Raw genomic sequence first — 22,410 nt, 5'->3', positions numbered from 1 at the left:
AATATGTTTGACAAACTTAACAAATTCTTTCAAACAAGATGAATAAACAAAACTTCCTTCTTGTTAAATCCAATAGCCTTTTCTTTCCTTGTTCTCCGAGACAATACTGCTTACACCTAATTTCTTTCTCTTTTTTTTAAAGATTTTATTTATTTATTTGACAAAGAGAATCATCAGGCTCATGAGCTAGCACAAGCAGGGGGAGGGGCAGGCAGAGTGAGAGGGAGAAGCAGGCTCCCCACTGAGCATGGAGTCAAACAGGACTTGATCCCAGGATCCTGAGATCATGACCTGAGCAGAAGGCAGACCCTTAACTGACTGAACCGCCCAGGAGCCCCACACCTGATTTATTTCTATTTACTCCTGGACACTTCCTCCTTCTTGTGTTCTGTGACACAATTCTGGATCTTATCTTATTTCTCTTTGTACACATTACATTACTATGTCTTTTCAGTAACTAAGAGGTTGGTAAGGCGCATGCCAGCACTATTAGAAAACAAAGGCAGAGGGAGCAGGAGATTTAACAACTACTGAGTGACTATTATAGGTCAGTAATACCACAGATACTTCCAAGGTGAACAGAACACAGTCCCAGCTTTGGGCCAATAATCTACTGGGAAAAACACTCAGTGAATAAATATGAAATTAAAAATTGTTGTTTCTGTTACAAAGGGTGATATGGGGGTCCATTTTGAAAGGGAACTTCATTCAGATTAGAAGGCCATAGAAAGCCTACACAAAGAAATTATATTCAAAACCACTAACTTCAAGTTAATTCTCTCTCATTTGTCAGCTTTCAATTCAATCACAATGTCCTCTGGGAAGCTTTAACTGAACTCCCTAAAGAGGGAAAAGCCGACTATCAGACATTCTCAGACTATACACTTTTTTAGTTTTGTCGAAGTACTTTCCCCAACTACAAACAATTTTCAAAGTACTTATCACAGGTCTAATTTTTCATTTGTTTAATTCCTGACTCTTCACTGGACTAGAATTTCTAGAAGGGCAGAAACTTTTGTTTAATGCTGTTTCTCAAGCAGTAAGAACGTAGAATAGGTATTAATTAAATATTTATTCAAAGAAAGAAAAAAAAAAGAAGGAAGTCCAGGTCCCACCTTTGAAAAACTTTACTGCATTCTTAACAATACAAAATTAATTCAAATGGAACACATAGTAGATAAGTTCCAGTGTGTGTGGCTTGATTTTAAATCAACTAGAAATTCAAAGGGAAAAGCCAAGCTGACTGCCATAATTTTTGGAAGGGGTGAGACCTGACCTAGTTCTTAAAGAATAGTTAAGGATTTATAAAGGTCCTCAAAACACTCAAGTTTCATTCAAGATTTCCCAATGGTCCTGCCCATACTTATTCACAGCTTAGAAGCAAACTTCTAAATTAAGGAACAAAGAAATACTTCTCCCCTTGATTTACAAAATTACAAGTATTACATTAATTCACAAATTACTACATTTACAAAATTACATTACACTTATATTACATTGTTATATTGTTTTTATTGTTGTTTTGTTCTTCTTCAGTTTATACTTCGATATCATCAGTCATAGGCAGGTAAACCAGTTCTCTGGGAAAAAATTAAATCCTGATTTGTAGTGCTTACTGATTTCCATAGTATAAATATTTCCACTATAGCTCATCTCAAGCTAGCAATACTTCTACAGCGGCTTACAAATTTCCTAAATATCTCACAATTGGTTCTCATTCACCTGTTAAGCTCCAAACAGAACACATCATTGTTCTATTCTAGAATTTGGGCCAGGACAGAGGCCTGGAATCACCTTCTGGATCTAGAGCCCATGGCTAGACACAGTCATTCACAGAAGCCTGGAACTCTGCTTCTGGCATTAACTAGCTACACAAGTCAAATAAGCCTCTGTCTCAGTTTTCTCACAGTAAAACAGAGATAATTCTTGGGTCTTTCTAACTCACAGAGCTAGTGAAAAATTAAATGATGGATGTATACGTTTCTTCTCAAGTTTTTTTTTAAAGCACTCTTTCAAAGCAAGCTGGTTCGTTCAGTATATAAATTAAACCCCCAGGGTTTGTACTGGTTTTGATCTGGTTTGCATTTTAAAACCACAGCAGCTGGTTTTAATGAAAAGTGATAGCCACAGCATCTCATCCTTTTCATGTTTAATTCTTCATGACAGTCAAATAAATGCATGGTTTGTGTTTTGTTTTAAAACAGTGATCTGTCAGAATAAGAGAATATTAGAAAAGGGAATAGAAAATGTCAATTTGCTAAATTGAATTTTAAATATAGAAACTTTTCCTATTTGGCAATCATAGTGTCACTTGTCACAGATGCTCATGTAGCAATATGGAGTTTTCAAATATTCAAATATAGCAATTAGAGTGCATACCTTGTACAGAAAACAATTACAAATGCCTGGTTTTTCCTCAGGCTTTTAAAAGACATATCCAAATTATAGCTATGTAGAGCATATATATAGTTTAGAGGAACCTTCAAGTCTTACTAAAATAGAAGTATAGTATTTTCTCAATATCAATCAAGAGTAATTCTGTACCTTTAAACCAATACATTGTAATCACTTAAAATAATTATTTTGATTTCTCTCTTTTTTTTTTTCTTTAATAGTGCAGAGAAAATTCTGAGGCTGTTTACAAATTAGGACGATTTGGCAGCCAGTCTATATTCAATCCAGAATGTTGTTGGCTTAACAACTAGCTGAAGAACACCACTTGTTGCAGAAATTTAATAAGCAACTAAAAAGCACATTAGTACCAACTGTATGTTTGCTATTGTGATAGATTTCATAAGAAGGCCTAATACAGAGACAAGCCATATATATATACTTTATCACTGCTTTCTGAGTATTTCCCTCCAACTCTAGCTGCTGTGATGGCATCGTTAGAGCACATTTACTGCTTGATTTTATACATGGGAAATGACTAATATCTCAGTTCAAGAACACGGTCGATACTTTACTGATCTGGGAAAACATGCTGATTTTAAAAACAACTACTGTTATTTATTGACACTTTAACCTGTACCAAGTATTGTGCTAAATGTTTTCTAGCCCTTACCCTGTTTAATAGACACATTAATTTTTGATGAAGTACTATTTTCCATTCTCATTTTATAGATGATGACATTGAGCTCAAGAGAGTACATGCCATTTGCATGTACCTTTGAAATTTTAAAAATCATCTAGATCCATGAATGACTAGAGAGGAACATGCTATCTGGGTGCCTGGGTGGTTCAGTGAGCTAAGCATCTGTTTTTCGCTCAGGCCATCATCCCAGGGTCCTGGGATCACCCACCCCGCTGGGCTTCTGGTGGGTGGGGGTTTCTGCTTCTCCCTCTGCCTCATAGCGCCAGCTCCCCCCCCCCCATGCTCACACTCTTGCTCACTCACTCACTCTTCTCTCTCAAATAAATAAAATCATAAAAAAAGTAACATTTTGTTTCTTTATCAGATATAATCATAAGCAGAGAACAAAAAGGGGGAAAGAAAATGACATTTGATGAGCCCCACTTCATAGGACATTTTAGAAACCTCATCTCATTGCATCCTTAGAACAGCCTTAGCTCCATTTTGTAGGTGAGCTGTCAGTCTCAAATAAGTTAAGACACCTGTCCAGGTGGTAACACAAGAAGCTAGAACCGGAAACACATGGGTTCACTTAGATGCAGATTTATCTCGGTAACTCCAGTACAGTACTGTAAATGGATTTTCTCTCCTTATGATGTTCTTAATAACATTTTTTTCTAGCTTACCCTATTGTACTGCATAGAGTACATAATACATATATAAAATACGTATTTATCAACTGTTTATGTTATCAAAGACCTTTCCGGTCAATGATCACTATTAATAGGTAAGTCAAAGCTACAATCAGCTAATAGTAGGAAATCAAAAGTGCTATGTGATAGTTTTTGACTGTGAGGGGTCCGGTGCCCCTAACTACCTCATGTTGTTCATAGGTCAAGTGTATAAAAGTAGGTCTTCCGAGTGCTTTAGCACGTAATACTCATATATTTACCTGGATCATTTGCATTTCTTCCATTATAATTAAATACATATTAAAGGAAGGGAGAAATAAGTCTCCAATTTAGCTGGAATCCTCCAACAAAAATAAAAATACGGTAGGACAGGGAACAAAATTCAGAGAGAGAAGAAACTGTCTTAACCCTTCTTCATTACCAGGCTCCCTATCCCCTATCCCACTAAAGCATACCTTGGGGTTGAGTTCTGGGAGAAATGGTGGTAGGATTGGCTGTTGAACTGTTTCTCAGCAAAGTGTCCATTAAATTTCATAAATGACATGAGGAATTTTAACCGAAATCTCCACATACTTATTTAGGTATGAGTTTTCCTTTTTTATATATATACCTTGTCTACATAGGCTTGAAAAAAATCTTTTATCAAAATGTTTATCTCCCTGATTGTATTATTTCCATAATTCATAATGGACTTATACTTAGCCTTATATAATGACTGCTGCAATAAACTGACATTTAAAGGAGTATATACTTTATCAGTGGAAGTTCCTGATTTAATCATTCTGTGACATAATTAATCAGCAAACACAGCCCTCAGTGCCTGGTCACCATGGCCACACCCCTAAAACAGACTGTCATCTACTCCATCACATATCATAGAGGGCTCATTAAAATTACAACTAAATTTGGGGTTTTTACATTTTCTTGTAATCAACTTTTCTATTTTTGAGGCACTTCATATTTACAGAAAAGTTGTGAAAATAGAACACAAAGTTCTTACATAATCTGCACCCTATCTCCTTATTGTTAACATTTTGCATTAGCATGATGTATTTGTGACAATTAATCAAGAATATCAATATTTTATTATTAATTAAAACCAATACTTTATTCAGACTTACTTCACTTTTTTATGTAATGCTTTTTTCTGGTCCAGGATCCTGTCCATAATACCACATTGCATTTAGTCCTCATGTTTCATTAGGCTCCTCTCCACTATGACCATTTCTCATACGCCCCTTGTTTTTGAAGACTATATTAGTTTTCTAGGGCTTCCATAACAAAGTATCACAAATTGGGTGGCTTTGAACAACAGAAACTTATTCTCTCATAGTTGCGGAGGCTTGAAGTCCTAAATGAAGCTAAGCTCTCTCTGAAGGCTGTAGGGAAGGAATCTTCCTTTGTCTCTTCTAACTTCTGATGGTTGCTGGTAATCTCTGGCTTTCCTTGGCTTGTAGATGCATGACTCAAATCTCGGCTCTGTCTTCATATGGCCTCCTTTGGGAGTCTATCTATCTCCAAATTTCCTTCTTCTCGTAAGGACACCACATTAGGATTCACTGGCAAAGACCCTGTCCAAATGCGGTCACATTCTTACGTACAGAGTGGGAGGACTTGAGCATATCTTTTTGGGGGACACAATTCAACCTGCAGTAATGACCCTGACTGCCTTTTGAGGAGTACTGAATTTTGATATACTATAGGATACCTCACAACTGGGATTTGTTTGAAGTTTTTCTCATGATTAAGATGGAGTTAAAGGCTTGGAGGAAGAAGACCATAAAGATATGTGCCACTCTAACCACATCATATCCAAAGTCCATGTTCTTAGCTATGACAACACTGCTTATGCTAACCTTGCTCACTGACTAAAGCAGCATGTGTCATGTCTCCCCATTATTAAGTGACCTCCCTCCCCACCACTCTACAGACCTGTTTAGAAGAAGTCACTATATGTAGTCCACGCTTACATGGTGGAGAGTTAAGCTCCACCTCTTAGAGAGGGAATGTCTGCGGGAATTATTTAGAATTCTTCTGTATGGGAGATTTGTGTATTTTTCCACTATCTTCCTATTTATTCTATTTTTTAGTTAACAGAAATGATAGAAAACTGTACGAGAGAGGATCTGATTCATCAAATAGAAACTCTTGATTGTTCATCCCCTGCTAAACTCTTATTTCAGGTGGTTCAGATGAGATCTGAATTAGGCTTCCATTCTGCACTGGGTACAGCACAGTGTTGAGTGAGAGAGAGAAAGAGAGAAATTGAGGCATCAGAGAGATCATAGCCTTTAACACAAAACCTTGGCTAACACCACCAAAAGACAAAAGGAATTTTAAAAAGTAAACATTATCTAAGAAGTTCAGATCTTCCCAGAAGCAAAAAGCTGTTGAGTGCAGATTCTCAGAAGAGGTAGAAGAATATTCCCTGTGGGCATTTTCTTCCAAAATAAGAATAAAAGTACAGCTTTTCCTGCCAGATCAGTTCTCAACCAAACACGTATCAGGGAACAAAATTTGGGAAAAAGAAGTAAAGAAAACCATCTCACCTACCTCACCTCTTCCCTCCCCCCGAGTAATTTTTTTTTTTTTCAAATCTCTATTTTTTGAAAATTAGCCTTAAGGGTTAGTATTCATTGACATTCTATGAACCTTTTGGAAAGGTTCCAAAATGAAAGTTTGTGTCACTGACTAGTGCAAAACAAAAGCTACTGAGGAAATACTCACAGAGGAGTATTTTTATTATGAGACAGTGTTTTTCCATAGTAGTACCACAAGCTAAATTTTTACATTTCAACTTATTTTACAAAGGCAAACAGATAGAGTATGTGGGCCAGACACGACCCAACCTGGTAGAAGGAAAACTATGTTCTGAAATCATCTTTAATGAAATGGAAACTCTGGAATTCAAATTTTATTATGACGTATTAAATGGCCTCTAAAAATAGTAAATCATAAAACCTTACAGGTACAGTGAGAAGAGTTTTAACCCACGGATGAGATATAACATTTTAATATTTAACTACCCTGTTGCCACATGATTACCTTTCTCTGTCTTACCTCGAGCAAAGGACATGAAGAGGTAAACAAAACACTGCTGGTGCTTTACTCTGCATTTTTAGTACAGCTCCTCAGGTCGATTTACGGTTTTACAAACTGTACAACTTATTGTTACCGTAAATGGTTACAACCTACAGAGTGGCGAATGTCACCTTAAAGAAATGATTACACTCAAGTCATCCTGCGTTTCTAAATCATAAATACATCCCTTCATGGTTATAAGTAAGAAATGTTTAATTTCTAAACTATATAAAACATTAAGCAATGCAACTCTGTTTATTTTCTTTTTAAAGATTTTATTTATTTATTTGACAGACAGAGATCACAAGGAGGCAGAAAAGCAGGCAGAGAGAGAGGAGGAAGCAGGCTCCCTGCTGAGCAGAGAGCCTGATGTGGGGCTGGATCCCAGGTCCTGGGATCATGACCTGAGCCGAAGGCCGAGGCTTTAACCCACTGAGCCACCCAGGCGCCCCTGCAATTCTGTTTACAGGAAGGTTAAATAAAGCTTTCTACTGTCTTATAATATATATCACCCTCAAATTGTTTCCCAGATATTTTTATTAAAAGATGCTACTTTTCATCTCAAGCTCATTTCTTTTTGTCTGACATACTACTCAAACATTGGTTATTCTGGTCAGAGGACACAGAGGTATCATATCAATAATTACTCATTATTTCAATTTGTTCTATTTTTCTCAAGATATGGTTTTAGAGATACAAATGTGAGCATAATGGTTATATGGGGGCAGATGTATCAGGTTTAACATCCATAACTTTATAAGTCAACAGAAAGTTGATTACTTGGGTTAATAAGGTAAAATTCTTCAATCATTAACTAACCCTTTTTCCTATTATTCCACACTGCTTAACATTTTGTTGATAAAGATAAAAATGGACTCCTTTAAAATACTACTCTTCACTTATCTTCAAAAACAGAGGCAGTCCCAATATGGTGTGAGAAAGTGATTTGACAAAGAGCAGTCAAAACAAAACAAAGATCAATTCCAGTAATTATCTGCATTTGGCTGAATATAAAAATAACTGATCATCAGTCAGTACTGCTCCTAAGAAAACAAATCCTAACAAAATCTTCCTTGAAAACTTTCCCATCTTATTTGGAAATTTTAGGTTAAGAAAGAAAGAAAGAAAGAAAGAAAGGGAGAAAGAAAAGCTATATTTAGGGAAAAAGCACATTACAAGCAGTGTTAGGACAGCATAGTATCAAGTTTAAGGAAAGTTAGATTAGGAGTGGGTCTAGAAAAGAAAATCTCCCCCAAAGAAGGGTTGAATCAAAGAAGGCAACATAAAGATCTTTAGAAATGTATAGAAGAGGAGGGGAGGCAGCCATCATCACGATCATTTAGTTCTATGTGGCAAGGAGAAAGAGAGAAATGCAAAGTGGGCACCTTATGCTTGGTGGGGGGCATGGGAGGGCATTCAGTTAATAAAAGCCTTCCTTCAGGCTGTGATGCATGGGCTGAGTAAGCTGAGAAGAGCAAAGACAAGAGTCAGCATGGTACATTTAGGAAACCACCAGCAGTTCAGAGTTACTGAAGAATAATTTAAGAGGTAGAAAGTAATGAGGGAGCTAAAACAGCACTGCCTTTCACAGGGGGCAAACTTAATTTACATCAAATTTTGCTGGACCAAAAATCCATGTTTACTAACCATTGTCTGTGTAATTGCTATTCACAATAAATATTAAGATTACATTTCTTTCTTTGTATAATCTCTTATCTTTAGAATAATCATCTTACCTTCAAACCTTAGTTTTCCTTCCTTTCCATTAATGTCATCCCTTCCCTCTGCGCCAGGAGTGAAGCTTCCTTTCAATGCATTTAAACATAATCTATTCCACTTTCATTTCTGTCTTTCTGCAGGCATCTCTCCCTGATCTCTGTGCATTGCCTCATGCACAGTGTTCACTGTGGTATCCAAATCAACACTATCCTATCCATTACTTTCATTTCCTCCTCAGATCCTTGTTTCCTGGATCCCATAACTCCCTCCACTTTACTTTTACTTTTTTCTTTTGGGAGGGCACATACTTCAGAGGGTACCAAAGCTAATTTCTAAAGCTTTACATAACTGAAACATGTTTAATTCAACCTTCACAGAGGACCAGTAGTTTGCCTTGGTTTCCAGATCTATACTGCAAATTATTTTTGCCCCAGAATTTTGAAGCCATTGATCTGTTTTCAGTGTCGCTGCTGAGATGTTAGGTGCCATTCTGTTTCTCAGTGACCTATTTTTTTTTTTTTTCTGCAGTTCTGGAGTTTGGGAACCTTCACTTTTTACTTTTTTCCCCCTGATTTTTCTGAAATCTCATGAATATACTGCTATAGCTGTTTTTAAAAAATTCAATATATTAGAAACTCAAGAAGTCTTTTCAATTTTGAAAATCACTGTCCTTAAATTCTAAGAAATTTTCTTGAGTTCTTTCTTTGAGCATTTCTTCACGACACTCTTCTAAAACTCTGCCTTTCTAAAGAATTCTACTGTTCTATTCTGAGGACTGAGTCTCTAATGTTATTGCCTTTTCGCATTTGTTTGTCATTTCCTGGTGTTTCTGTTCTATTTTTTGAGTGGCTTCCTTAACTTCATCTCCAAAAAAATCATTTTAAATTTTTCAAATCTTCTATCAATTTTCAATTTCCAGGAGCACATTTTTATGCCTTTCTTAAAAAGTAATACTTGTTTTTAATTCCAGATTGCAGTATATTCTTTGATCTTCCTGAAAATATTGAAGATAATATTCTCCTTCTTCCATTGTGTCTACTGCTGTCAATTTCTTTGTTTTCTCCAGGCTTGTGTTGGTCTCCAAATTTCTTTAAATGTCTAGCGATCATTGGTTACCATTCACACTGAAGACGAAACACTAAAAGACCAATTAGAAAGTCTGTGTAGGTGAGTGGGGATTGCCGAAAGGTAGGCTTCACTGTGGAACGGTCTCCTTGGGCTATTCCACTGGGAGACCACCAACCATTAGTATCCACAGGTCTTTTGCACAGAAGCATCAGATTCTTCAAAGAAGCATCTTCCAACTGAGTATGTGGAGAATATAAAACTGACTGCCAAATTTTTAGAGATAAATAGGAGAATGTGCACTGGGGGCATCACACTACTTAGTGTTTCATTGAATTTCCTACCCTCCTTCTGTACCTTGGTATCACCCACTCAAGAGTTCTCTAGCTCACATTCTCCAGAGAACTGACTTCCACTGTTGCTCGAGTGTGGGGAGGCATCTGAGGTCTAAGTTCACTTTAAACACACTTACCACTGCTTTCATGTCACTCTCATTGTCAAGTCTTTCTAAGATTCTGAAGTGTCTCTCTCTAGCAGCTCAGGTTCCAGCTTCTTAATACTTGTAGGCCAGTTACCATCACCCATGGGCTTTCCAGAGTCACTTTATCTCACTGGGTTTCTACAGGTTATGAATCCCCTTACTGTGACTGTTTTGGAAGGAGTGGAATAAATCTGTGTTTGATCTGCCTTTTTCTGTGACATATTTTCATTGTCAAACACTGGTAAATATTTATTAATGAAAACCTTAGGAGAAAAATTCAAGTCACCTCCACTATGAACTTGAGAGGTTAAGATGGACTATGAAATATGAGCACAAGTTTATACTAAAAACAAAAAGACTAGGATAGCCAGAGGGAAAGCAATACAAAAATGAAGAAAATTTACCTAACATAAAGTCAGCTGATATTTTGGTAGTGTGTGTTTAACTACCTGTTGTTATATATAACAACAAATGCTATTTTCAAATCCCAGGAAAGAAACAACAATTATAGTGTTTAAAAGTGAGGCAATATCCCCCAACTAAATCAGGGATTATTGTTAATTTTAAAAATGCCTTAACTGTTTTTCTAGAAATTAAGTCATACCTTTAAATGCCCAATAGAGTTAGATGACTAAGTGAAACTTAGATAAATAATCAGTGATTTAAATTATTCAGATTTTTTTCCAAAGAGAAGTCCTATTTACTTATTTTTTTAAAAGATTTGCTTATCTATGAGAAAGAGAGAGAAGGTGTGTGGGAGAAGGAACAGAGGAAGAGAATCTCAAGAAGACTCCTTGCTGACCACAAAGCCAGACTGGGGCTCAAGCCCATGACCCTGAGTTTATGACCTGAGAAAAAATCAAGAAAAGAGCCAGATGTCCAACCAACTGAGCCACCCAGGCACCCTAAGAAGCCTTATTTAGTGAATACAGGTGGGAATGAATTCTTTGTCAGCTCCCCAAAAGAGAAATCAGAGATATCTGCATTAGTTTTAAAATCAAGTTGCCCATAAATGTAGTGTGAAACTCTCTTATTAGGAGGTTAGATATTTACATAGTCATAAAAATTAAAGAAGAGGGGCCCCTGGGTGGCTCGGTGGGTTAAGCCTTTGCCTTCGGTTCAAGTCATGATCTCAGGGTCGTGGGATTGAGCCCCATGTCAGGCTCTCTGCTCAGTGGGGAGCCTGCTTCCCCCTCTCTCTCTGCCTGCCTCTCTGCCTACTTGTGATCTCTCTCTGTCAAATAAATAAAATCTTTAAATAATAATAATAATAAATAAAAATTAAAGAAGATAAAACTTTAAGTCCAATGGGAAAAGATTTATAATTGACACTACTAAATTTCATATTTAAAGGCAGTAAATATAAGCTTTGGCTATGTATAATACTAACCTTGAAAAATGTCTACTATATTCTAACAACAGAAGCACTCAAAAATAGGAGCACAGTTCTTCATAAGCCTCAAATTACCCATGAACTGGGATAAATCTAGACATATTTCTGTTTGCTACTGTAAAAAAAAAGATAATTTATTAAGCATTTTAGTGTGTGAGTTATTGTGCAAGCATTTTACATACATTATCTTACTTAATTCTTATCCAGCTTACGAGGTTGTAAGAGCTTACTTATACCGGACAGTCCAAGACCCCTCACCAAGAGGGTTCCTGGGTTTGTGGGAGGAAGAATTCAAGAGGAAGTATTTTAGAGAAAAAGGACAAAGATTTATTAAGTACAGAAGAATGGAGGTACCTCACAAAGAAGTGGTCTCTCCTCCCACATAAGAAAGAGGACCCCCACTTCACTTCTAATGAAGGATTTTATTAGGTTTTTTGTTTTTTTTTTTGTTTATTTATTTTTTTTAATTAGCTAACCTATAGGGAGGGAGGGGCTTACTCTAACTTTGGATTTATCACTTACATTAGGTGGTTAGTTATTCCACTGTCTTAGGGTTAGGGAATTACCCACAGTAAGCATTTTTAAGAATGTCCAACTTTTGTAGCTTTTATTCCTGGAAGGAAGGGAGTCTCATAATTTTCCATGAGTTGAATCTTGTGATTCTGTTTATGATACTCATTTTTAGGTTAAGGGTCAGCCTAAAACCAAAATGGCTTTACTTTGGTCAGCTTGTCTCTTTAGTCTCCCTTCCCTCCTGCCTCATCATTATCCTGTGTTAATTAGGAATCTGGGACTTACAAAACCTATAAGTAAAGACGACTTGGCCATGACAACTACGTACCATGGCTAAGGTATACCAAGTCATGTTTTTAACTATCACATACTTCCCTTTAAGTATTGATAAATCCAGTATTTTTAAATTGGTTAGGGATATGTCAACACTGATTAATTAAAAGCCAAAATGACCTTCGTAAATTCAAATAAGATCCATTCAATAGTAATCGTCACCAGCCAATACCGGTACTAATTTATTCAATCATTCACTCATTCAACAAACATTTACTATGTAACCATTATTTGCCCATCAGTGATCTAGATGGGCACTGTTAAATAAAACCTCCTGTGATGCTGAAAATGTGTGATATCATCAATATCCAATACAGTAGCTAAGCACAAGTGTTGAACACTTGAAGTGTGGCTAGTACCATTGAAAAACTGTAATTTTAATTTATTAAGTTTAAATTAGCTTAGGGGTACCTGGGTGGCTCAGTTGGTTAAGCACCCAACTCGATCTCAGCTCAGGTCTTGATTTCAGGGTCATGAGTTCTCACCCCATGTTGGGCTCCACACTGGGCATGGAGTTGTTTTTGTTGTTGTTGTTGTTGTTGTTGTTTTAATTAAATTTAAATTAGTTTATATTTAAATATAAATAGCCACATTTGGCCAATGGCTATCATACTAGACAGGAAAGCTCTAGATATCAAGGGCCCAGTTGGCAGACATGGTTCCCACTTTCATGGAGCTCACAGTCTAGTGAGAAAGCCAACATGAATGATAATAAATATTACAGTTTCTGTTAATGGCTTAGAAGGAAAAGAATAGAAAAGGTGTATTTATAAGATATAAAGTCAGACTCAGTCACATCTAGCAATGAACATCTAAAAACTATAAGATTAAGAGATTCATGCTGAAAATGTTATTTCAGGGTTTCCTCATTTAAACTCCAGGATAGGGGCGCCTGGGTGGCTCAGTGGGTTAAGGCCTCTGCTTCGGCTCAGGTCATGATCCCAGGGTCCTGGGATCGAGCCCCGCATTGGGCTCTCTGCTTAGAATTTTTTGTGTTGCTATAAATTTATTATAATAAGAGTACACGCATTTGTACAGAAAAAAACTAACAGTGTAACTTATAAAGAAGAAAGAAAAGGAATGACTTTGAATGCTTATGAAGTAAAGGCAAGACAAAATCAGGATGCAACCTAGAGTTTCAAATGATTACAAAATTCCAAAAGGTCATGGTATCACCTTGACTTTTGATCAGCAAAATCCCTGCCTATAACAGAGTATTAATCTATGGGAACACATTTCCAATTGTATAATAGCAATCAATAAAACTAGAATTGACTTTTATATTCAACTTTCAGATAGCAAATGTTTTTACAAACATGGTAACATATGAACTGTTTCAGGGTTCAGCTATAAGGTAATAAAAAAGGCTCTATGAAAATGTAGAAATAATCCATTTTATCTCTATTAAGCAGAAGTATATACAGTGGGTGATTTTCCTCCAACTTCTTTGGAAAATATATTTTCTCAGAAATTTCAACAAATCAACTTAAAAAAACCTTTGCTGATTTTCCTAACACAATTTTACATATTTTTACTGAATTTGATGAGGAAAGGAGTTAAGTTTTCCTGAAGCTACTAAACTAAGCATCAGCATAGCTTAAACTCAGCAAACTCATTTCAATATATTACACTATAAGAGAATACATGATTATTTCTGATAAAACATTTTTTTTTAATATTTGGTACTATTTCTTTTTTTTTATATTGTATGCTTTCATTTTTTCCTTTTTTTAATTAATTTTTTATTTTTTATAAACATATATTTTTATCCCCAGGGGTACAGGTCTATGAATTGCCAGGTTTACACACTTCACAGCACTCACCAAAGCACCCTCCCCAATGTCCATAACCCTACCCGCCTTCTCCCAACACCCCTCCCCCCAACAACCCTTAGTTTGTTTTGTGAGATTAAGAGTCACTTATGGTTTGTCTCCCTCCCAATCCCATCTTGTTTCATTGACTCTTCTCCTACCCTCTTAAGCCCCCATGTTGCATTACCACTTCCTCATATCAGGGAGATCATATGATAGTTGTTTTTCTCTGCTTGACTTATTTCGCTAAGCATGACACGCTCTAGTTCCATCCATGTTGTCGCAAATGGCAAGATTTCATTTATTTTGATGGCTGCACAGTATTCCATTGTGTATATATACCACATCTTCTTGATCCATTCATCTGTTGATGGACATCTAGGTTCTTTCCATAGTTTGGCTATTGTGGACATTGCTGCTATAAACATTCGGGTGCACGTGCCTCTTCGGATCACTACGTTTGTATCTTTAGGGTAAATACCCAGTAGTGCAATTGCTGGGTCATAGGGCAGTTCTATTTTCAACATTTTGAGGAACCTCCATGCTGTTTTCCAGAGTGGTTACACCAGCTTGCATTCCCACCAACAGTGTAGGAGGGTTCCCCGTTCTCTGCATCCTCGCCAGCATCTGTCATTTTCTGACTTGTTGATTTTAGTCATTCTGACTGGTGTGAGGTGATATCTCATTGTGGTTTTGATTTGTATTTCCCTGATGCCGAGTGATATGGAGCACTTTTTCATGTGTCTGTTGGCCATATATTTGGTACTATTTCTTAAAGTAGTTTTTAAACTCCATATATTTGTGTCATGTAAGCAGTAAAAATCTGTTAATAAGAGGACTGCCAGGAAATTAAGTGATTTTTTTTTTTTAAATTGGGCCTGGGGGTGGAGGGTCAGAGGGAGGTAGAGAATCTTAAGCAGGCTCCACATCTAGCACAGAGTGCAATGCTGGGCTCAGCCTGATTTCACAACCTCACAACCCTGAGCCAAAATCAAGAGCTGGACGCTTAACGGACAGCCACCCAGATGCCCCTTAAGTGATCATTTGATGAGCTAAACTGGAATCATTTCAGAAGCTTCTTGTGATAAAATTTGAATCAATCTAATATTATTGCCTCCTAAAACTTAAATTTATTTTTTTTAAGATTTTATTTATTTATTTGACAGAGAGAGATCATAAGTAGACAGAGAGGCAGGCAGAGAGAGAGAGAGAGAGGGAAGCAGGCTCCCTGCTGAGCAGAAAGCCTGATGCAGGACTCGATCCCAGGACCCTGAGTTCATGACCTGAGTCGAAGGCAGCAGCTTAACCCACTGAGCCACCCAGGAGCCCCTTAAATTTATTATTCTTATACTTAAATCAATCAATGATTCCTCACCACTCTCCAGAAAGCATCCAATTCAATTAGCTAGCATAGTACTCTTTTCTGATCTAAATTTTTATACATTTAAAGCTTCCTTTAGGGGCACCTGGGTGGCTCAGTGGGTTAAGCCTCTGCCATCAGCTCAGGTCATGATCCCAGGGTCCTGGAATCGAGCCCAGCACCAGGCTCGCTGCTCAGCAGGGAGACTGATTCCTCCTCTCTCTCTCTGTGCCTGCCTCTCTGCCTACTTGGATCTCTGTCTGTCAAATAAATAAATAAAGTCTTTAAAAATAAATAAATAAATAAAGCTTCCTTTCCGCCATTTCTGCCTTCCTGCCACCTCCCCTGCTTCATCCCAGACCACTCTTCCACTCTGAACCCTCCCTATACTTGCAAAGGCAGACTATACTTCATTTTGAAGATTCTTGCCATCAAGTAACATCTTCTATCTGGAATATTCTCTCACCCAAAAATCTCCCTGCCACCTTCATCTGGACAGCTCCTAGTCAAACTTCAGATCTAGAGAGGTCCTCCCTGATTTCCATTTAAAGTAGGATGGAGAGATGCCTCTTTCATGTGTTCCCATTGTATTTGAGACTAACATGAAGATGCACTTAGCATACTACAGTAACTTCCTACTTTTGTTGTTTGTATACAGGACTATAAGTTTCTTGAGGGCAGGGGCTAAATAATTTTATTGAACACAAAGTGTGAAGCAGAGTGCCTAATACATAGTAAGTTCTCAGTAAAAATGTATTCAGTGAATGAAAAACATTATGCCAACAATTATTTTTTTACTTGGCCAAATTAAGATGTTTATCTCAAATCTTCTTAAGAAAAAACAGAATGAAACTATGTTCTAAAAGTAAGAAAAACTAACAGGAACTATTTTAGTTAGTCAGAGTTAAAAGCAGACAATATTTAGCACCAACAGCCTCTAACAGAAGCCACTCAAGGAAAACAGCAAGCACCGTCCACTACTATGCCCCAATCCCTCTAAGTTACCCCGTTCACACTGTAAAATACACATCTCCCTCCTCTTGTCTTTCCATCTTGACTTCACTTACCACCAGCCACCTTCCTTATTTTTCCCAAATGGAAAGGAAAAAAAAAAATCCTCATCTAACCATATCCTCTCACCTTTGCAATTCTGCCCCTTGTCTGATAGTATCAGTCCTACCGGAATCTAACCACTTTCTGCAAGTGTGAGGAAATTCTGTTCCTAGACTTGCCATTGGGACATCCTGGATGCCAACTTGATTTAGGTTTGTTGGGAGATTAGAAAACACTGAACACCAAAGTTAATATTATTCCTTGCTTTGTCAATACTATTCCTAACTCTGGGTCCTTGGACATGTTAAACTCATGGGATGTTCATTTGTACTGATTAATCTGGAAATTAAGGTATTTCCAGGAGTTCTCTGCAGCTCTAAAGTCTAGTGCATTAGTTCGGTGACATCAGTCACAGAGGCTAGCACACCGGCTCAGTGTACTTCTTGTCAACTAAATTCACTCTAAGGATCACCTGACAAAAGAGAAATGGAAGAAAGTATCGTATTTTCTCATGGTGTTGGGGAGAAGTCAGGGGGAGTTAACATAGGTAACTTTGAGGACTTGATATACATTACCCTCAAAACCTCTAAAGCATGCCTAGACTGCCTATAAAGAAAGCATGTAATATACATAGATATAGATATATCTATATACCTATAGATAAACAGATCTATTTTTTTTTACAGTTTAGCTGGTAAGAAGCCCTGGGAACAGCACATAGCAGCACAGAGTAGCACACTCCTCCAAATTCAGTTAGCTAGGAAGAATAAGATTTAAGATGAATGTCCCTGTTCTCCCAAGAACCAAAGCTGCTCTATTCTGAGATGCTAAGAAGGAAATGTCTCTAGGAAACAAGTGTTTGAATTTTATGAGATATGATATGTGTACAAGAGTGGTACTTAATCTTAACTGCCACTGTTGTCACCTCGGGGAAGGCTAGTTTTGCCAAGAGCCATGTGGCTGCTTCCCTGCCATGAAAGAAGTAGGATGAAGCAAAGTGGCCCTACTCCAGAAGCAGCGGTAGGTGCCAAGACAGAAAATCAAAGAATCCACCTGATCTAGGCCCAGACGCTTAAGAAAGAAGTGAAAAATGACCGACTACTAATCTACTGATGTAAGTGGGCAAAGGACAGGTGATCCACAGCATGGATTTGGCTGCCCTTGCCAAGCTTACAAAGCCTCAAATGGCAATGCTTGACTCAGAAAACAAAGCCCTTCTGCTCCCCTGCACCCCCCGGAGGGCATGAGCAAGCTTGCACATAAGGTAATTCCCCAGCATCCAAAGACCACTTTCCAATTCCTAAAAAATAATAACAGTATTTCTGCCAAGAAAATAAAAAATGGTTTTGGGGCGCTATTTCAGAGCTCCTGGAAACAATCAAAACTTACTCCAATGTTTGTGCTGTGGTACCTTGGGACAGTGAAAAGAGCATACCATGAAGATAGAAGAGACGAAAAAGCACACGTGGCTCACTTAAGATCTATTACCTACAGCTACATCTCTTAGTTCTTTATTTTCCTGAAGAAATGTATATTGGGAGGGAAATAGAAACGGAGAGGTCTTCTTTAAATACGGATTTTTAAAAATGAGATTCACTGAAGTAAAAACCAATTCCAATCAATCAAATACAACTCAAGAGAAATACAAGATCCTCAGAGCAAAAACATGTTACCAAATACATTCTCTCTCTCTCTCCCCCACTCCCCCACCCACACACACAGAAATTTCCTTTGCTTACCATTCCAGGCCCAACACATTCTGTCCTCAGTAATTTCTCCAGTCCTCCACATTCTCTTTTGCACTCACACCTATAAACCTTCCCTTCGTCTCACTCTCTTCTGAGCATATCTTGCACTGATTCACCTTCAAGCCTCTGCTCTGATCTTAAATGCTCTTCCTGCCACTTCATACCTCCCTTCTAGCAACTGCTCAATTCTACTCTTAGTACCTACATTTCAGTCTTCCCAGACCAGACATTAACAGTATCTAGTCCTTTGACAACGATTTATCATGTTTAGTATTTTTTAATGTAGTTACAAAGAAGAACTCTATTTGTTCCTTTGTATCTCTGACACAATTCTGGGGTGTGGCAAATTAGTACAATCTTCTGCAAAGTAAATGCTGTACTAAAGTCAAATGTGTGCTAAGAGACGAGACCTGGAATTGTAGTGATCAAAGACATTTACACATGACTACCTGATACAAATGAGTCTTGAGGTAAAACTGATGCAAAATAAAAACTAGTTTAGAAGTACAGAAACAACTGAACTGTTTTTTAAAAACATTAACAGAATTTCAACAATCACAATTAGGTAAGAGTGGAAATACCAATAAAAGTACTATTGTTGATGTGGTCATGTATCAATGATTTTAACACATGATCTAAAAAGCAGAACTTTGGATAAAAGTAAGCCTATTTATATCAAGGAGGTTCAGAACTGACTCAGAGGAAAAAGTATTATCCTCTGACTCATCAAGACCACTTCCTGAAACACCCAATGTTTTTCTTGGAAGGAAGTCTATACAAGTGCCATTTCATTCAAACACTGATTAGACAAAATTGAAGTCTAACACAAAATGGACAAAAAGACATGTATTTTCCAAAGCCAACCAAGTTTCAAAGTAGACCATTCCATAAACATATATTATCTGGTCATAAAAGGGAAGCTTTTAAACACAGAGAAAAAGGAATAATCCCACGTATATTACAATGACTAAATCACTGACTACGTACACATATCCCTCTTTATACCATAATCTCTTAATAATAAAGAAACAAACTTATGATTTTAATCCACAAAATTAACTGATGTCTTTGGCTTCAAAACAATCATTTTTTTTTTCAAAGTAATTCTTTTCCCTCTCCGAATCAACTCTGTAGCCAATATTTAATAATAATTTACAAAAAGAATAAATGATACTTATTAAAGGCTTACTAAATATGGCACACTAAATATGTGCCAAACACTGTTATAGGTTCTTAGCATACATTAATTCAACTGATCATCACAACCCCTCTAAGAGATAGGTACAATGATTATCTCAATTTTACAGATGAGGAAACTGAGACACAGAACAATGAAGTACTTTGCCCCATGACACCTAGTACATAGGAAAGCCTCAAATAGGCTTTAGACCAACTCAAGAGCCCATATTTTTTCTCTGCTGTGTGACCACATGCCTTCCATTAGAATGCCTAGTAAGCATTCTAGCACACACACACAACCCACACATATAAGCAAACATATACATATCTGTATAAACAGTTCATTTACATAATTTGTGCCAAAATTTCCTATGTCCTCTCATATTGGTTTTTAACTCCTAATGTAACTATAACATCGATGATATAATCTTTTACCTAGAAGAATAATTACCTAGATAAGCTTTGAAACACTGCACTTTCCAGATACATTTATGTCCTTCTCATTTGTTTTTTATTTCTAAAGCACTGGAAATATCTCACAGAACTACAAAAACACCAAAATGATACTGTCCTGGACACAGCCCTTGGGGAAGAAAAATACACATAACATTTCCTATTTCAAAATAACAAGCAATTAAACTGAATCTTGCTGTTTGTTTCCTCTTGAGTAATCTATACTGGAAAGAGTTCAAATATCTGATTCTTGCAGTATTTTGCTTTCAGAAGAAAGACCATCTTTTAAGATGCCAGTTCAGCTAGTAAGTATTCACTCATATCTATACCTGGTTCACAAAACATAGTTTAAATACCAAATGGCTGCATATTTCTAGTTCTAAACATTTGAAAAAAAGTTCCTAGTTAGTTAATGAGGCAGAATAAGCACTTTGAAAAAAGCCCCTCCACTCTGCCCTTCAGATAATTAAAAAGCAGTATAAGAAGGGCCAATTTATCCCAGAGTGTGAAGTCCTTACAGCAGCAGCCTATGGAAATACAATATCCCCAGGGTCAACACCACTCTGGAGGTGCTGAAGATGGACAGGTGCTGTTGGAAGCTGGCCTGCCCAGGGTGATTTTAGGGCCAAGATAGAGTCATCCTGCTTTATTAAAGTGTATCATTTACCCAAGTGACATACCACTGGAAATTAATTTATTAGGTTGAATTAAGTGTTTTTACCCCTAAGAACCACTTTTAAACTTCAAGCACTTCTAGAAGTAAAAATATATGGTATTATGGAGACATAAGTATGAATTACCAGATACTTTCTACTAGGATAAGCAAAATTTAAAGTAATGTGAGAATAGCTATGAAGTCAGTGTGCCCATTAATGTAAGAAATCTGTACAGAAATAGAGCAGTAGTAAGTTACTGAGAGAACATGACTAAGAAAGGATGATTAAAGTCATCTAGGTTTTTTTTTGCCTAAACCTACCAGGTGGTGGACTTCCTAGCAAGGACATATAAACAACACGGCTGCTCTGTCCTAGGAGCATTCAATTTAGCAAAGATGTAATTACAATGCAACTTAGTAAACGCTATGGTCAGGGTATGAACAATGTGCTATGGAAGCATCCACCTAGGGTAGATTGTTGGTAGGGTTCATATAAGAGGTAACAGTAGAACCAGGTGAAAGACACAGTGTGTCAATCAGTAGGTGTAAGGGGGCAGTGAGAGAACATTCTAGGCATATGCAAAGAGTAGTACATGGAAGGACATGAGTTCCAGGGCATAGTCAGATAATCACTGTGGCTGCAACCTAGCCTATATAAAAAGATAATGTGATTGAGAAAAACTTGATGCCAGAATATGAGTGGTCTTATAGAACATGTACAGAAATTTGGGTTTAATTTTTATGCCACCAGTAAATCAACCGTGGGATTAAGTCATATTGCCAATTTTTAATAAAATAATTATGGGGGCATGCTGGAGGCAGACTGAATAAGGAATCAAAGTTAATTAATTTTAAGAAAATTGTATTGGTTTCTTTCATTCTTACGTGAAGTATCCCAATTGTATTTTGCTCTACATATTTTTTGGAAAAAATTAAGACTCACCTATGTCATAATTTCTGAGTTCTCCAAGGAGAAAGAGGAGGATAGTTTAACTAAAATGTGTTTACCAATAATTTACAAGGACACAGCCCACATTTTCTAGAGTTACAGGTTATGTAAGGCATCCATTGAAGCGATATTCATCCTATTTTAGAAAAGTTCATTTTAAAAATCCAGAAAGTAAGAGAATTGAAGGTAGTTTTTTGTTTGTCAGTGAAAAAACATTCTTTTAATTATGCATTTGCTGTGGAGAACTATGGCAGTGTTCCTCAAAAACTTAAACACAGAATTACCATATATATTCCCATAGTTCCACTCCTGGGTATATACCCAAAAGAACTGAAAGCAGGTACCTAAAGATATACTTAGACTCCATGTTCACAGCAGCATTATTCACAATGGAAAAAGCTGGAAGCAATCCAAGTGTCCACTGACAGATAAATAGATAAGCAAAATGCATATATACACAATGGAATATCACTCGGCCTTCAAAAGGAAGGAAATTCAGATGCGTGCAACAACATGGAAGGAACTTAAAGCCATTATGCTAAGTCAAACTAAGTCAAACAGACCAATCACAGAATGACAAATACTGTATGATTCCACTTATATGAAGACCTAGAGAAGTCTAACTCCTAAGAATAGAAAGTAGAACGGAGGTTGCCAGAAGCTGATGGAGATGGAAGAATGGGTAGTTACTACTGAGTGGCTTCAGTTTCAGCTCATGAAGATGTATACTTAAAGACAATGAAAATGGTAAATTTTATATCATGTATATTTTACCATGATAATAAAAAAAATAACTGAGGAATGAATGGACAACTGAATGTCTGAAAGCCCATCAAGTATGACCACCTGGTC

The 22,410-nt window shown here is 37.0% G+C and overlaps 1 protein-coding gene across 4 annotated transcripts in view; it reads right to left on the bottom strand.

The window, feature by feature from the left end:
* EPS8 (epidermal growth factor receptor pathway substrate 8) overlaps positions 1–22,410 on the bottom strand; it is a 181,575-nt gene that overhangs the window by 66,582 nt on the left and 92,583 nt on the right. The gene's annotated exons all lie outside the window — the stretch shown is intronic.

The sequence above is a fragment of the Mustela putorius genome, unplaced genomic scaffold (assembly GCF_011764305.1).
Source record: "Mustela putorius furo isolate JIRA1106 unplaced genomic scaffold, ASM1176430v1.1 tig00537227_pilon_pilon_pilon, whole genome shotgun sequence".
NCBI classification, from domain to species: Eukaryota; Metazoa; Chordata; class Mammalia; order Carnivora; family Mustelidae; genus Mustela; species Mustela putorius.
The sequence above is the reverse complement of the archived record's forward strand: the minus strand, read 5'-3'. Positions and strand labels throughout refer to the sequence as shown.